The 15,928-nt window shown below is 42.0% G+C and overlaps 1 long non-coding RNA gene across 1 annotated transcript; it reads left to right on the forward strand.

The window, feature by feature from the left end:
• The first annotated feature begins 2,621 nt into the window (after positions 1-2,621).
• On the forward strand, positions 2,622-8,864 carry LOC137362956 (uncharacterized). Its single transcript, XR_010972727.1, has 3 exons — positions 2,622-3,413; positions 7,404-7,501; positions 8,717-8,864. It is a non-coding gene; the product is annotated as an uncharacterized lncRNA (long non-coding RNA).
• The last annotated feature ends 7,064 nt before the right edge of the window (positions 8,865-15,928 follow it).

Raw genomic sequence — 15,928 nt, forward strand, 5'->3', positions numbered from 1 at the left:
GCCATCCCGGAATCAGTCTGGTAAACCTTCGCTGCACTCCCTCTATAGCAAGAACATTCTTCCTCAGATAAGGAGACCAAAACTGCACACAATATTCCAGGTGTGGCCTCACCAAGGCCCTGTATAATTGCAGCAATACATCCCTGCTCCTGTACTCGGATCCTCTCGCTATGAAGGCCAACATACCATTTGCCTTTTTTACTGCCTGTTGGACCTGCATGCTTACCTTCAGCGACTGGTGTACGAGAACACCCAGGTCTCGCTGTATGTTCCCCTCTCTCAGTTTATAGCCTTTCAGATAATAATCTGCCTTCCTGTTTTTGCTACCTCACATTTATCCACATTATACTGCATCTGCCATGCATTTGCCCACTCACTCAACTTGTCCAAATCACCCTGAAGCGCCTCTGCATCCTCCTCACAACTCAGCCTCCCACCCAGTTTTGTGTCATCTGCAAATTTGGAGATATTACATTTAGTTCCCTCATCTAAATCATATATTGTGAATAATTGGGGTCCTAGCACCGATCCCTGTGGTACCCCACTGGTCACTGCCTGCCATTCGGAAAAAGACCCATTTATCCCTACTCTTTGTTTCCTGTCTGCCAACCAATTTTCTATCCATGGTAATACACTACCCCCAATCCCATGCGCTTTAATTTTACACGCTAACCTCTTATGTGGGATTTAGTCGACAGCCTTCTGAAAGTCCAAATAAACCACATCCACTGGCTGCCCCTCATCAACTCTACCAGTTATATCCTCGAAGAATTCTGGTAGATTTGTCAAGCATGATTTCCCTTTCGTAAATCCATGCTGACTGTTTGATTCTACCACTGTTCTCCAAGTGCTCTGCTATAAAACTTTTGATATTGGACTCTAGAGTTTTCCCCACTACCGACATCAGGCTGACTGGTCGATAATTCTCTGCTTTCTCTCTACCTCCCTTTTTAAATAGTGGGGTTACATTAGCTACCCTCCAATCTGTAGGAACTGTTCCAGAGTCTATAGAATCTTCGAAGATGGCCACCAATGCATCCACTATTTCTAGGGCCACTTGCTTAAGTACTCTGGGATGCATACCATCAGGCCCTGGGGATTTATCGGCCTTCAATCCCATCAATTTCCCCAACACCATTTCTCTACTAATACTGATTTCCTTCAGTTCCTTTCTCTCACTAAGCCCTGTGTTCCCCAGCATTTCTGTTATGATACTTATGTCCTCCTTTGTGAAGATAGAACCAAAGTATGCATTTAGTTGGTCAGCCATTTCTTTGTTCCCCATAGTAAATTCCCCTGTTTCTGACTAAGGAACCCACATTTGTCTTCGCCAATCTTTTTCTCTTCACATACTTATCGAAACTTTTACAGTCAGTTTTTATGTTCCCCGCAAGCTTGCTCTCGTACTCTGTTTTCCCGTTCTTAATCAATCCCTTGGTCCTCCTTTGATGAATTCTAAACTGCTCCCAATCCTCAGGTCTGTTATTTTTTCTGGTGAATTTATATGCCTGTTCCTTGGATCTAATGCTATCTCTAATTTCCCTTGTAAGCCATGGTTTGGCTACCTGTCCCGTTTTACTTTTGCGCCAGATAGGGATAAACAATTGTTGCAGTTCATACATGCGCTCTTTAAATGTTTGTCATTTACCTATCCACCGTCATCCCTTTAAGTAACGTTTCCCAATCCGTCATGGCCAACTCGCGCCTCATACCTTTGTAGTTTCCTTTACCAAGATTCAGGACCCTAGTCTCAGAATCAGCTACGTCACTCTCCATCTTGATGAAGAATTCTATCATATTATGGTCGCTCATCCCCAAGGGGTCTCGCACCACTAGATTGTCGATTATTCCTCTCTCATTACACAATACCCAGTCTAGGATAGCCTGTTCTCTAGTTGGTTCCTCAATGTATTGATCCAGAAAATCATCCCGTATACACTCCATGAATTCCTCCTCTACGGTATTTTGACTAATTTGATTTGCCCAATCTATGTACAGATTAAAGTCACCCAAAATTACAGATGTTCCTTTATTGCATGCGTCTCTAATTTCCTGTTTAATGCCATTCCCAACATCACCACTACAGCTTGGGGGTCTATATACAACCCCCACTAACGTTTTTTGCCCCTTAGTGTTTCTCAGCTCTATCCATACAGACTCCACATTGTCAGAGCTAATATCTTTCATCACTATCCTGTTAATTTCCTCTTTAACCAGCAATGCAACTCCACCGCCTTTTACCTTTTGTCAGTCCTTCCTAAATACTGAATACCCCTGGATGTTCATTTCCCATCCCTGGTCACCTTGCAGCCATGTTTCCGTAATCCCGACTGTATCATACCCGTTTACATTTATTTGCGCGATTAATTCATCCACTTTATTGCGAATGTTCCACGCATTAAGGCACAAAGGCTTAAGGCTGGTCTTTTTAACATTACTTGTCCCCTTCCCACTATTTTTCACTGTGGCCCTGTTTGATACTGGCCCTTGATTTCTATGCCTATCACTTTTCTTATTCCCCTTATTGTCTTTTATTCTTGTCTTTGATCCCCCCCCCCCCCCCCCTCCCCTGACTCCTTGCAAAGGTTCCCATCTCCCTGCCATTTTAGTTTAAACCCTCCCCAACCACTCTAGCAAATACTCCCCTAGGACATCAGTCCCGGTCCTGCCCAGGTGTAACCCGTCCAGTTTATACTGATCCCACCTCCCCAGAACCGTTCCCAACATCCCAGGAATCTAAAACCCTCCCCCCTCACACCATCTTTTCAGCCACATATTCATCTGATATATCCTGCTATTTCTACTCTGACTAGCACACGGCACAGGTAGCAATCCTGAGACCACTACGTTTAAGGTCCTACTTTTCAACTAATCAAATCAAGAGAACTGCAATGGGTCATTCAAACTTAGTTGCACTGCTGATTTTCTTTCCTTCCATGTGAAGCATTGTTTTATATAACTGCATGGAATTTGACACAGGTGCAGTAAAGTACAAGCTTAGCACTTGTGAATGTATACTTTCAAAATAAATAAAAATCGTTTGAAATGGGCCAATTTTAGTAGATGCATTGCTTTGTAAAAGAATGGCTACATTGTACACTGCTTGTGCCTGCAATAGTGTTCATTACCTCTATAAAACCATACTTTTTTTTGTTTAAAACTTACGGTCCTTGCATACAGCTAGTCAAGTATCATTGATGTAAAATACATAAGTGGGAATTTTAATTCCTGGACAGAGTCTGTGGGATCTGTAGGCTGGATCTCCACGAGCTGCAGTGCGAGGCCCAGTCCATTTTATCCTCTGACTGCATGAACATTCCGCTGACAAGCTGCCTCGAGTGGATGTCCAGAGGCAACTCGGTTTTGAGCCTGTGAAGATCAGATAGCCCTGAGGCTGCCACACCAGCTGTCAAGTAAGTCATGGGGGCAGGGGTTGGGATTGTTCCACAGGCTGAAGGTGTGGTAAGAGTCGGATGCTGCAACAGCCTAAACTTTCTTTGTGGAATCCAGAGTACTCCTGCTCCTAAAGATGTTTTAAACTTTCCCAACAGCCTTTGCTGAGTGTTGCCAGGTTTTGCTAAGTGGAGCATTCACGGCAGACACTCTGCTCAGTAGGCAGTTAAAATTTCATCAGAGACCTAATGGCATCAGATCAGACTCCGATTCATAGTTGATCATGAGGTTCCTGCCCAAGTCCAACCGGTGCTTCAACTGCCCAAGAAACATGCCATTATAATAGGTGAGAGTGGTGAATCCACTGCTTGAATTTTTAACTCCTGTTCCATCTAATTTCTGCTGGGGAGAGGGAGTTAATATCTCCTCCATAGTTATCATTGTATGATGTGAAATTTCACAAAATAACTTGCTTACCAGATGCTGTTATTTAGTAATGGTAACTGAACATGCAAAATGCGGCGCAGTGGTTAGCACCGCAGCCTCACAGCTCCAGCGACCCGGGTTCAATTCTGGGTACTGCCTGTGTGGAGTTTGCAAGTTCTCCCTGTGTCCGCGTGGGTTTCCTCCGGGTGCTCCAGTTTCCTCACACAGCCAAAAGACTTGCAGGTTGATAGGTAAATTGGCCATTATAAATTGCCCCTAGTATAGGTAGGTGGTAGGGGAATATAGGGACAGGTGAGGATGTGGTAGGAATATGGGATTAGTGTGGGATTAGTATAAATGGGTGGTTAATGGTCCGCACAGACTCGGTGGGCCGAAGGGCCTGTTTCAGTGTTGTATCTCTAAATCAAAAAATCAAAATCAAAATAAATCTAAATCAAAATGCCATCCTCAAAATCAAGGTTCAACAGTTCTTTTCGATATGTAATGTAAACTTGGGAGCGTTACTTATTCCTAAACATTCACTATTCAGATCTCATGAACTACATGATACTGTGATTCACACAAAACAGTTAGCTATTATATCTTGTTGTGGAGCTTGTTTTAGCTTGTAATTAAAGCTTCAGTCTGTGCTCACTGGTGGTTCATGATGTTATTAGAACATCATGATTGGATTACAGTCTTGTAACACCCTGTGCCATAGACTTTATTCTCTGTTTTTGGCTTTGTGTAAAAGAGTTATATTTATGAATCAAATCTTTCTTCAGACAAGCAATCTATCTGTGGTGATGTAATCTTACCCAGAATGCCCTCAGGAATGGAATGTTACTCCCCAGATCCAATGTTGCAAGCTGATTGCTCCTTTACTAAGGCACACATGGTTAAAGGACTGTTTCTGGAAAACCTGTTTTTTTAACAAAGTAAAGTAGTGAACGTGGGAAATCTTCCATATGTGGGAACCTAGGACTAATATTGATGTGAACAAATCAGACAGCATCACTAAATGACTTGCTTCTTGTCAATTGCCTGGATTTTGCGGTCGGCGGCAAACCAAGGGTGTTTGCCACTGTCTTCAAAGAAAGCTGCACTCAAAGATCTAGGAATCTCTGTGACATGGTTTTCCCCTTTTCCGATGGCACTTTAAATCTGGTGTCAAGTCAAGGGGATATCTTGGCATGCAGCAGCAGTGATGTCAGCAAGCTGGTATGGTGTCAGTTACATTGAAGTATTCACACACCGCAAACCTGGAAGTTAAAAGCACGTAATATCCTTTACTTTTAAATTTTCAGATAGCGAAATAAATGATTATGATTGGATTAACATGGCAGCTGAAACGGAGATGAACTTTTGAGAAAAGAAAAAGTTCTGGCCAATATTTATACCTCAACCAACCTCATCAAAATAGATTATCTAATCATTATCACACTGCTGTTTGTGGGTCCTTGCTGTGTGCAAATTGGCTGCTGCTTTTCCTACATTACAATGATGACTTCAGTTCAAAAAGTACTTAATTGTCTGCAAAGTGGTTTGGGATATCCTGAGGTCATAAAAGTTTGTGGAGTAATGACAACAACTTATATTTATATATTGTCTTTAACATAATAAACTGTCCCAAAGCGCTTCAGAGGAGCATTATAAAATACAAAATGACACCAAGCCACATAAGGAGATGTTAGGTAAGATGACCAAAAGCTTGGTCAAAGAGATAGGTTTTAAGGAATGTTTTAAAGGAGGCAAGCGAGGTAGAGAGGCATAGGGAGGGTATCCCAGAGCTTGGGGCTCGGGCAACTGAAAGCGTGACTGCGGATGGTGGAGCAATTTTAAAATTGGGGTTGCTCGAGGTCAAATTAGAGGAGTCGCGATATGTAGGAGGTTGTGGGGCTGGAGAAGGTTACAAAGATAGGGAGGGGCAAGACAATGGAGGGATTTGAAAACAAGGATGAGAATTTTAAAATCAAGATGTTGCTTGACTGGGAGCCATTGGAGGTCAGCAAGCACAGGGGTCATAGATGAACAGCACTTGGTGTGAGTTAAGGCGTAGGCAGCAGAGTTTTGGATGATCTCAAGTTTGCGGAAGGTAGAATATGGGCATTCAGCCAGGAATGTGTTGGAATAGTGTTATGACCGTGGTGGGAGCAACGCAATGTCAATTCAGTCCCGTCACTCCACAGGTCGCAGCATATTAAACTTTCACACCCAATCGGAAAACAGCCAGATTAAACACTCTAGTAAGCCCTGAATGAAACTGACCAAACCAGGTAGGTATCTTTAGACAACAACAAATTAACTATTTATTAAAAAACTAAATCTAAACACTATTAAGATAAACCCATGTCTAAAGACCTTATAACTTCTTATTTTAATCTAACTCCCCCAATCTCTCTCTCACACTCAAAAATAACAGTAATTAACCCGTTTTTAAAAGTAGAGTTTTTAAAATTAGCTGTCTGTTAAGAATAAATAAAATAAGAAAGTCTTTGCAGGTTATGTTCCTGATGGATGAGGAATTCTAATGTAGCAATAGTCAAAGGCCACTTGAAGTCTTCATGTGGATCAGATGAAAAATAGTCCTTCAGTAGATAGGCATTCAACTCTTTGGCTGCAGTAGGCATTAAACAGTTCTTTGAACAATGAGCACAGCAATACAAACAGTTTCTTGAAAAAGAAGGCTTTTCTTCTTTACTCAGGGAATTAGCTTGGCTTGTAGCACCTTGTAGAATTTTTCTGAGAGAGAATAAAACAGCTCCTTTTCTTCAGTACGCCTCGCTGGAAAGTCTCTCAAAATGAAGTGGTTTTGGCCGGTTTCTGCCAGTTTTACACACAGCCAAGTGGAAACAATACCATATGACCCCTCTCTCTCTATCCTGCTTTTGCTGAGGGTAACAAAAATGCAGCTGTGGCACACTGTGTCTCAGGAATTCCAGAACCTTCTCTCTGTTAAAAGTGCACTGTTTTTAACAGAGTCTTAAAGGCACACATACTGGTTTTAATCTGAAGAGAAAAATAATTACAGATCCATGGCAATAGCCAAATCTAAAAGTAATGAAGGCATGAATGAGGGTTTCAGCAGCAGATGAGCTGAGACAGAAGCAAAATCAGGCACTGTTACCGAGGTGGAAATAGGTGGTCTTAGTGATAGCACGAATATAAGGTCGAAAGCTCTTCTCTGGGTCAAATGTGACACCAAGGTTATGAACAAACTAGCTTATCTCTGACTTGCCAGGGTGAGTAGCTAGGGAACGGTGTTTGGAGTGGGGACCGAAAATGAGTATTCCCAATATTTAATTGGAGGAAATTTCTGCTTATCCAGTACTGGATGTCAGATAAGCTGTCTGATAATTTAGTAACAGTGGAGGAGTCAAGCGAAGTGGTGGTGATAGAACTGGATGTTGTCAAGCATGCATGTGAAAAATAACACTCTGCTTTCAGATAATGTGACTGAGGGGCAGCATGTAGATGAGAAATAAGAGGGAGCCAAGGACAAATCCTTGGGGGACACGAGAGGTAGTGGTGCAGGAGAAGGAAGAGAAGTCATTGCAAGTGATTCTCTGCCTCTGATTTGATAGGCAAGAATGGACCCAGGTGAGAGCAATCCCATCCAGCTGGATGACAATGAAGAGGCATTGGAGGAGGATGGTGTGGTCAGCTGTGTCAAAGGCTGCAGGTAGGTCGAGAAGGATGAGGGAGGAAAGTTTATCTTTGTCACAGTCACATAAGATGTCATTTGTAACTCTGATAAGAGCTGTTTTGGTACTATGATAGGGGTGGAAACCTGATTGGAGGGATTCAGACATGGAGTTCCAGGAAAGATGGGAATGATTTGGGAAGCGACAGTACTTTAAAGGACTTTGGGGAGAAAAGGGAGGTTGGAGACGGGACGGTAATTTTCAAGGATGATGAGGTCGTGGGTTTCTGTTTGAGGAGAGGGTAATGATGGCAGATTTAAAAGGAAGGGTGACAACACCTGAAGAGAGAGGACCATTAACAATATCAGCTAACATGGTGACCAGGAGGGAAATTGGGTGATCAGTTTAGTGGGAATAGGATTGAGAGGGCAGGAGGTGGGCCTCATAGACAAAATGAGTTCAGAGAAGGCGTGAGGTGAAATTAAAGAATAATGGCGAATGTTGACAATTTCATCGTCGTTACCACAGCAAAATCCAGGCCATGATAACTGGTGGAAGTGTGTTATTTGGAAAAGTAATACAGAACTGATACTTTCCACTAATTGAAATTTTAATTTGCTACAAAATTCCATCTTATTTTTACCTAGTGGTGACTGCTTATAGACTTTGGTTGGCTAAAAAATCAGCCTTTGGAACAAATGTTTAGTAAATTAGAGGCATGTTTATCGATGTGGATCCCATCTTTGTGCTGGAGATTAGGGCACTGGAAATAACAGAAAGCAGGAATATTATCTTTTTTTTTAAAGAGAAGAAAGTTTGAAATAGAATAAAGATACAGACCCAGTGTATAAATGATTTGCCATTCGTAGGGACCGCAACTTAAAATTTATAGGTAAGAAAATAGCCCTATAGAGATTCTTGATGAGTTTGAAAACCAAAATTACAGAATAAACATCATCCAGATAAGACTTGGATATGTAAACTGTATTTAAAAACAGAACAGTAGTGCCATTTACAGTACATTCACGTGAAAGGAAGGAGAGAAATTGATTGCTGCAAGAATACTAGGAGCAGCAAAATACCAGAAGTTTCTGTACAATACCTTGGCTCTGAATTATTTGTAGCTCTAAAACTCTTAGTCAGTTTTTATTTCCGTCAAGATTCATTTATTACATTTGACACATATTTTGTATGTAAGCTATTTTAAAACACTGCATTTATTTTAACATTTTTTCCTCAACGAATGTTCTCAGTAAGGTACTATTATCTCTGACCACTCACTACTTTAAAGTGGAAGATGGTGGGGAGAGGTCAGTCTGCATCACTTTTGGCTTCTTCTTCTTTGTAAAAGCCATGGCGATCCTAATTGTGACCGAGAACTATCTGGAGTTTGGACTGGAGACAGGTAATTGTGCTGACCCTGGAATTGTTTAAAATTTTAACTGGTTGCTATACACTGGAATGTCACATTTGAGCCTTATGGCTCCATTTTTTGTAGTACTGTTACTTTTACTGTCGCGTCAGTGCAAGTATGATTTTTTTTTGAAGAGTTGATTGTCTATGATGCTGCTCACTTTTTTAAAATTACTCTTCCTGTGGCTGTTTCTCTGCTTACCTTCCACTCTATAATTCTTAAATGCTCTTTCCCTCGGGTGCACATACACTCACTTTCATACCACTGGCAAACCTGTAGCTGAGAAGGGAACACATGGGGGAAGAGATGGGACCAAATGAGCAACTAAGGAGGCCAGATGGGGTGAGACTATTCACCAATTTATACAGGGGCTGGGTAGGAGGTAGCCAGAGCCAGTTGAATCAACAAGGAGTCATTAATGCCTTACACTCAGTATGACATTGATTGTTCCACTCAGAGATCAGAGGAAAATTAGTGAAGGTGGTTCTGCATTAAGACTGCTAAGATAGCGATAAAGCTTTGTTCCTGGCAACAACGTGACCAAAGATAAATTAATCACAGATAGCCAAACATACTTTCTATATCCTATGTTAAATATAGATTTTTGATAAAAGCTGTGTATTTTCATATATCCATTATTTTACTCTTGGCTGGGTTTAATATATTTGTAAGGAACTAGTTTTATCGTCAACATTATAGAAACAGCTGCCTAACCTAGGTTTTCTATATAAATAAAATGGTTCTGTGTTCTGGGTCGAATTGAAACCTTAGCATATACGTTGGGCTGATGATGTATCTTTTCCAGCACTGTGCAATGCAGTTAGCTGACCTGTTGATAGTGTCACCAGAGTCCAGGTGCTGGTCAAGGGATGGAATAACCACCTCCAGCAGCTCTCAAAGGTATGCTCATTCCCTTAAAGGCCGGGGGTGGGGGGCGGTAAATGGCCCCACCAGTGGAGTGATTGAGAATGGCAGCTTTTTAAACATGTTGTTCTGAAGGTCCTGCTGCAGGTGGTCCTCCACAGAACAGTGCTCTTATTTGATAACTAAGCATAAGCATTCCATGCAGTCAAGTGAGCTAGTGCCAAGCAGCCTGAAAAGTTTGGGGATGCCTATGCAGGAGTCCACAGTGCACATTGGTGCATTGCTGCATAACTCCTTGGCTGTCCTATAGACACCTTGGAGAGCATGATCACTCTCTGCAGCAGCGTCGCCTTTGGCAGATGCCCTTGGTTCAGGTGTAGTTTCCATAGAAAATTCTTTGGGGCTCTAAAAACTTTGGGCTTTAATATGCAGCAGTCTTACTTGTTTAGATTCACTGTTGGCGAATAAGGTTAAGGGAGTAACAATGCAGGTCTTCAACAATCGGATTGCTGTCAAGTGGTCGCTGTTTGGGGTAGAGAAGTACGTCATCATTTTTCCATACCAACTGACAGTATTAACATACTGCGCAGAATCTCCTGCATCATGTGCAGTTGGCTGAACAAAATTCCATAGAGAAGCAGATACTGATGTTGCAAATATTGAAGCACATCAGCTTGTGATTTCAAATCCCATTCCAGATATTTGAGCATCAAATCCAGGTTGATAGTCCAGTGCAGTACTGAGGGAATGCTACACTGTTGGAGGTTCCATCTTTTGGATGAGAAGTTAAACCAAGGCTCCATCTGCCCTCTTGGATGGACATTAGAAAAATAAACGCATATGGGCGGCACAGTGGCAGGCACCGCAGCCTCACAGCTCCAGCGACCCGGGTTCAATTCTGGGTGCTACCTGTGTGGAGTTTGCAAGTTCTCCCTGTGTCTGCGTGGGTTTTCTCTGGGTGCTCCGGTTTCCTCCCACAAGCCAAAAGACTTGCAGGTTGGTAGGTAAATTGGCCATTATAAATTGTCCCTAGTATAGGTAGGTGGTAGGGAAATCTAGGGACAGGTCGGGATGTGGTAGGAATTTGGGATTAGTGTAGGATTAGTATAAATGGGTGGTTGATGGTCGGCACAGACTCGTTGGACCGAAGGGCCTGTTTCAGTGCTGTATCTCTAAACTAAATTAAACTAAACAGGACTAATACGAAGATGAGCTGAGGAGTTCTCCCCAGTATCCTGGCCAATATTTATTCCTCAACCAACCTCAGTAAAACAGATTGTCTGATCATTGTCACTTTGCTATTTGAGGGACCTTGCAGTGCATAATTGGCTGCTGCTTTTCTGACATAATGGTGATTTCACTTCAAAAAGTACTTAATTGGCTGTAAAGCGCTTTGGGATGTTGTGAGGGAGGTGCTATAAAATGCAAGTCTTTCTTTCATTTTAGCATTATATGTTCTAAATAGTTGTGAGTTTTGTTATTTATAAATATATTTCTGAAATGTATTGAAAAGTATTGTTTATTTATAGTTGATTTATAGCACAGAACTTGAGTATTGCTGAAAAAAGAGACATGCTGTCGAAGCTTTTCATCTTGCACTCATCAGGACAGATGCAAGAATGCCAAGTTTCAAAGAGAACAGCAAATTATACAGCATGAGAAAAGGGTGCTGATTGGTTGGCAAGTCGACTTTGGTCGTATGTTCCAATGGCTGGCTGATTGTACCAAACAGCACATCCAGTTGGCAATTGGCAGAGTACCTACCGTACTCAACTACCCCATGCTTGCAAAACTCAGAACATAATGTCTGATGTTAGATGTGATCTCGTGATTGGACAGCACTTGCTGAACAGTCCAAGTGTGCTAAGAATTACGCCAACAACCAATTTAAGATTATTAGTCGGGCTCGCAATGTAACTTGCTAGACTTGCTAGAAGCTACATATATTCATATGCAGGGACCTGTCCTCTGCAGGCAAAAGGAACTTGTCCAGGCTTTGTGCCTTTTTTGAATTAAACAAAAGCATGGGGGCAATAGTTCCCTTGTGCATTCTCCATGGCAGCGTCTGGACCAATCAGAGTTGATTTGCCAACCAATCAGCACCCTTTTCTCATGCAGTATAAATTATTGCTCCCATTGAAATTTAGCATTCTTGCATCTGTCCTGATGAGTGCAAGACGAAAAGCTTTAACAGCTTTTTTTCAGCAATACTCAAGTATATCTATTTCTTTCAAAGTTATTTTACTGATTAAGCTTGATTTTCTTTCCTACAATTTTTGTTAATTGTAAAAAGCTCATTATTGCTGACAATTTTATCTATTTTTTGATGCACTTCATGTGATATCAAGAAACGGTTAAATGCACTGGACACAGGAAAGGCTATGTATGTGCCCTGACAACATCCCGGCTGTCGGACTGAAGACTTGTGGTCCAGAACTAGCCGTGCCCCGAGCCAAGCTATTCAGTACAGCTACAACACTGGCAACTACCCGACAATGTGGAAAATTGCCCAGGTATGTCCTGTCCATAAAAAACAGGACAAATCCAATGTGGCCGATTACATCCCATTAGTCTACTCTCAATCAACAGCAAAGTGATAGAAAGTGTCATAGACAGTGCTCACCAATGCTCAGTTCGGTCTCTGCCAGGGCCACTCAGCTCCAGACCTCATTAGAGCCTTGGTCTAAACATGGACAAAACAGCTGAATTCCAGAGGTGAGGTGAGAGTGACTGCCCTTGACATCAAGGCAGCATTTGACCAAGTGTGGCGATAAAGAACCCGAGCAAAATTGAAGTCATTGGGAATCAGGAAGAACACTCCACTGGTTGGAGATAGATCCAGCACAAAGGAAGATGATTGCGATTGTTAGAGGCCAATCATCTCAGCCCCAGGACACTGCTGCAGGAATTCTTCAGGGTAGTGTCCTAGGCCCAGACAACTTCAGCTGCTTCATCAGTGACCTCCCCTACAACATAAAGTCAGAAGTGGGAATGTTTACTGATAATTGTACGATGTTCAGTACCATTTTCAACTCCTCAGATACTGAAGCAGTCCGGGTCTGCATGCAGCAAGACTTGGACAACGTTCAGGCTTGGGTTAATAAGCAACAAGTAACATCTGTGCCACACAAGTACCAGGCAATGACCATCTCCAACAAGAGAGAAACTAATCAGCACCCCTTGATGTTCAATGGCATTACCATCACAGAAACCCCACATCAACATTCTGGATGTTATCATTGACCAGAAATTTAACTGGACCAGAGTCCAGTGGTCTCTTGGCTACAAGAACAGGTCAGAGGCTGGGCATTCTGCGACAAGTACCTCACCACCTGACTCCCCAAAGCCTGTCCACCATTGGCACGCACAAGTCAGGAGTGTGATGAATACTTTCCATTTGCCTGGATGAGTGCTGCTCCAACAACATGCAAGAATTTCGACACCATCCAGGACAAAGTTGCCCGCTTGATCAACACTTCATCCACGACCTTAAACATTCACTCCCTCCACCACTGTGCAAAGTGGCAGCAATGTGTACCATCTATAAGGTGCACAGCAGCAACACACCAAGGTTCTATTGAAAGCACCTTCCAAACCTGCGCCATCTACCACCTAGAAGAACAAGGGCAGCAGATGCATGGGAACACCATGTTAAATAGGCAGATGTCCAGTCACCAAAATGAGGAAGCAAATGACAGTCTCTGATCTACAACTGTTTTATTGGCAATTCATAGTTCAGTCCAATCATCAATTACCACTCTTTCCTTCTGGACTAACTCTCTGTCCAGAGGCACCTCCCTAATAGGGCAAAAACCCAGACCTTAAATATAAAACTATAATGAGCATCACTGAAATGAATCCTGTTTAATTAAAGGGACCATCATTTTCAATATTGTCACACCACCACCTGCAAGTTTCCTTCCAAGGCACACACCATCCTAACTTGAAATGATATAGTTGTTCCTTCTGTGTCACTGGGTCAAAATCCTGGAACTCCCTCTTTGATTGCACTCTGGGTGTACCAACACCATGTGGACTACAGCAGTTCAAGAAGGTGGCTTACAAATTTAAAAAAGTAATTTCCTAGAATCATTGAAATAACAACACAGAATGAGGCCATTTGCCCCATCATTCCTTTGCTGGTGCTCCATTTTCAACTGGAGCTCTCTTAGTAAGATTCCACTCGCTGATTTATTTTTTATATTCGTTCATGGGATATAGGTGTCACGGGCAACACCAGGATTTATTGCCCATCTCTAATTGATCTCGAGAAGGTGATGATAAGCTTGAACTGCTACAGTCCATGTCACGTAGGTACATCCACAGTGTTGTTAGGGAGGGAATTCCAGGGTTTTGACCCAGTGACAGTGAATGAACAGGGAAATATTTCCAAGTCAGGATGGTGTGTGACTTGGGGGGTGGGGGTGGTGGGGGGCGAGAAAATTTATGTATGGAAATAAGTTAGTTTGCTGCATTAGAAATGTGTTTTTTATAAGTAAGTTATAAATAAAAATGTGTCTAACTTTAATAATGCGAATTACCATTTTATAGAACCTGTGGTGAAATGAAAAGTACTTGGTCATGCTGAAGTACAATTCCATTGTCTTCCTGCAATTGTATAGACCCTTGGTGAGACTGCACCTGGAATATTGTGTGCAGTTTTGGTGGTCTTACCGAAGGAAAGGTATACTTGCCATAGAGGGAGTGCAACAAAGGTTCACCAAGCTAATTCCTGGGATAGAGGAATTGCCCTATGAGGAAAGATTAAATAGACTGGGCCTTTATTCTCTGGAGTTTAGAAGAATGAAAGAAGATTTCATTCAAATATACAAAATTCTTAAAGAGCTCGACAGAGTAGATGCAGGAATAATGTTTCCCCTGGCTGGGGAGTCTCGAACCAGGGGACATAATCTCAGAATGCGGGGCAGGCCATTTAAGACTGAGATGAGGAGGCATTTCTTCACTCAAAGGGTGGTGAATCTTTGGAATTCTCTGCCCCAGAGGGCTGTGGAGGCTCAGTGATTGAGTATGTTCAAGACTGAGATTGATAGATGTCTACATATTAAAAAATTCAAGGGATATGGGGATAGTGCAGGAAAATGGCATTGAAGTAGAAGATCAGCCATGATCTCATTGAATGGCAGCGTAGGCTCGAAAGGCTGAATGGCCTACTCCTGCTCCTATTTCTTATGTTCTTCGTTCCATTGGTCTCTTAACATCTTCTGGTATTTACCCTAATGTCCAATCTGGTGTGAGTTTAAACAATATGTGTGAGCAGTCTATTTGACTGGGTCATCATTGCAGAATCCAATACTGTGCTCACTCACACATGTGCCCTTTCACAATAGGGAATCCTAGCTGATTTCCTCTCTACCATCACTCTAGCTTAGTGGTGCTGAGACCAATTGTAGCACAGCCATCAAACACCAACAAAAATTACGTAACTTGGAGAAGACTGGTCATTAAGCTTGTGATCTCTCTGGTCAATAATGCTCTGTTCTACTTGGGCAGTACATTTCCTGGTTTGAATTAATGCTTCTGTTTGTTGCAGATTTTCCATATTTGCTTTTGATCATAGGAGTATTGATGCATTCTTGAAATTGATATGTAGATAATTCCTCGTAGCTGGAAAAGTACAGCACAATTACACATGTGGAATGACATTCCATTTTCTATTATGGCAGCAAATACACTTCTGAGACACACTATCTCTTAGTTGAGAAGGCTCCCCGGTTGTCTGCCAATGTTGGTCAGTAACCAAATAGAAGATGTGTGAGGGAGGGCTGGAATAACTTGAGTTTTGTTTTCTGACTCTCACCTCCAAATCCGCATCCAGCTCCCAGATGCTTATCTGCAGGAATTCCAATTGAGCTGCATTCTTGCACTCTGCATCTGGTTCCAATGAAGTGACTGAAATAGAAATAAAAATGTCTGAGGTAGGAATTTATTTTTTAAACTAAAGTGAAGGGGGACTATGCATGCATGGACATGTGTATAGTCCTCTTTCTATTCCTTGAGCTTACCGTGTAGGTTGCCATGGTATTTCTCACCCAACTTGTACTGGATTTTGACTTTATTTAGAGAGGGATAAAGAGTTCATTTCTGATTCAGTGCATTTTATTTATTCTTCAGTATTAGAATTTTCATTCCATTGCTTTTTTAGTGATCATTTTATGGTTAAAGTGAA

The sequence above is a fragment of the Heterodontus francisci genome, unplaced genomic scaffold (genome assembly GCF_036365525.1).
Source record: "Heterodontus francisci isolate sHetFra1 unplaced genomic scaffold, sHetFra1.hap1 HAP1_SCAFFOLD_2444, whole genome shotgun sequence".
Lineage (NCBI taxonomy): Eukaryota > Metazoa > Chordata > Chondrichthyes > Heterodontiformes > Heterodontidae > Heterodontus > Heterodontus francisci.